The sequence below is a fragment of the Myotis myotis genome, unplaced genomic scaffold (assembly GCF_014108235.1).
Source record: "Myotis myotis isolate mMyoMyo1 unplaced genomic scaffold, mMyoMyo1.p scaffold_m19_p_5, whole genome shotgun sequence".
Taxonomy (NCBI): domain Eukaryota; kingdom Metazoa; phylum Chordata; class Mammalia; order Chiroptera; family Vespertilionidae; genus Myotis; species Myotis myotis.
This window is the reverse complement of record NW_023416357.1, coordinates 103,894,880-103,896,822: the sequence shown is the minus strand read 5'-3', so window position 1 is coordinate 103,896,822 and position 1,943 is coordinate 103,894,880. Positions and strand designations below refer to the sequence as shown.

The window sequence follows — 1,943 nt, the reverse complement described above, 5'->3', positions numbered from 1 at the left end:
TGGGGCTAAATTATTGTCAAGTCTTTTTAAACCATGCATTATCTTCATGCAGGAGTTTGCTTATCCAATTTCTTATCTTTCTTTCCGATTCTTTCCACGGGTTATTTTTCCTTCCCTGGATCGATCGTGTGCGCTGTCAGGTGGCCCTTGGACACGAGGTTTGCCGAGCTGGCGACCTTCCCGTCTGTAACGCGCTGTGCTCGGGAACCGGCCTCTGGGGGGCAGGGTTCCGCCGGCCGCGGGCAAGAGTTCATTTAAATGACACGCGGGCGGCGACCCAGAGCCCCGCTCAGAAAGCAGCGCCCCCAAGTGCGCCGGCTGGAGGTCGGTTGGTAAGACGTCCGCCTCTCAGACCAAAGGGGGCCCGCCTCTGGGTGCGCGGTGCTTATTGGGTGGAAGGGCTGTCAATCAGCGGGGCCATCAGTACGGAGGCCGCGGCCCCGCCCTCAGGAAGGCAGCGGCGCGCGGCGTGCCTGCAGCTCCGGGCGCGAGTCGTGCCGGTTGCAGGCGCCGCGCTCACCTCTGACTGTTGGTCCGCGTTCACTGGAGAAGGAACCAAAGGGGACTCTGCTCTCCTCCCCTCCCGCCCGGCCAGGCAGGCGCGATGGCAGACCTGGCGGCAACGGGTGCCGGTGGGGAGGCGGCGGCGGCAGGTTCAGCGGGTCTGGCGGGCTTGTCTCTGGTCACGGCTTCTCGAACTACCGGCCCTTCGAGCAGCAGGCGCTGGGACTGAGCCCGAGCTGGCGGCTGACAGGCTTCTCTCGCCTGAAGGGCTGAGGCTGCAAGGTCTCCCAGGAGACGCTGCTCAAACTCCTGGTGAGACTGACGCGGCCCGACGAGTGGCCCCCGCCGGGCTGGGGCCTGGTCGGAGGCCAAGAGGTGGCCCAGGAAGCCGGCCTACAGGTCCTGGTGGAACCCAGCCCCAGCTTCCCAGCCCTGGGCATTGGGATGGACTCCTGCGTCATCCCCCTGACGCATGGAGGCCTGTCGCTGGTGCAGACCACGGACTTCGTCTACCCCTTGGTGGACGACCCCTACATGATGGGGCTCATCGCCTGCACTAATGTGCTGAGCGACCTCTATGCCATGGGCATTACGGAATGCAACAACATGCTAATGCTCCTCAGCGTCAGCCAGAGCATGACCGAGGAGGAACGGGAGAAGGTCACCCCGCTCCTGGTCCGCGGCTTTCGGGATGCTGCCGAGGAAGGCGGGACGGCAGTGACTGGCGGACAGACGGTGGTAAACCCTTGGGTCATCGTGGGCGGGGTGGCCACGGTGGTGTGTCAGCCCAATGAGTTCATCATGCCCGACAGTGCCGTGGTCGGGGACGTGCTGGTGTTAACCAAACCCTTAGGAACCCAGGTGGCTGTCAATGCCCACCAGTGCCTGGATAACCCTGAAAAGTGGAGTAAGATCAAGATGGTGGTCTCCAGAGAAGAGGTGGAGCTGGCCTATCAGGAAGCCATGTTCAATATGGCTACCCTGAACAGAACTGCTGCTGGGTTGATGCACACATTTAATGCCCAATGCAGCCACAGATATCACAGGCTTTGGCATTCTGGGGCACGCTCAGAATCTGGCCAGACAACAAAGAAACGAGGTGTCCTTTGTCATCCACAACCTGCCCATCATTGCCAAGATGGCCGCCATCAGCAAGGCCAGTGGGCGCTTTGGGCTCCTTCAAGGAACCTCAGCAGAAACTTCGGGGGGGTTGCTGATCTGTTTGCCAAGGGAACAGGCTGCTCGCTTTTGCTCTGAGATAAAATCTTCCAAGTACGGAGAGGGTCACCAAGCCTGGATCGTTGGCATTGTGGAAAAGGGCAGCCGGACGGCCCGCATCATTGACAAGCCTCGAGTTATTGAGGTCCTGCCTCGTGGGACCACTGCTACCGCTCTGGCTCCGGACCATTCCAATGCCTCCTCTGAACCTAGCTCTTGAG

The 1,943-nt window shown here is 61.0% G+C and overlaps 1 pseudogene; it reads left to right on the top strand.

Annotated features, from left to right (window-relative positions):
• Nucleotides 1–371: 371 nt before the first annotated feature.
• LOC118657038 lies at nucleotides 372–1,943 on the top strand (annotated as a pseudogene).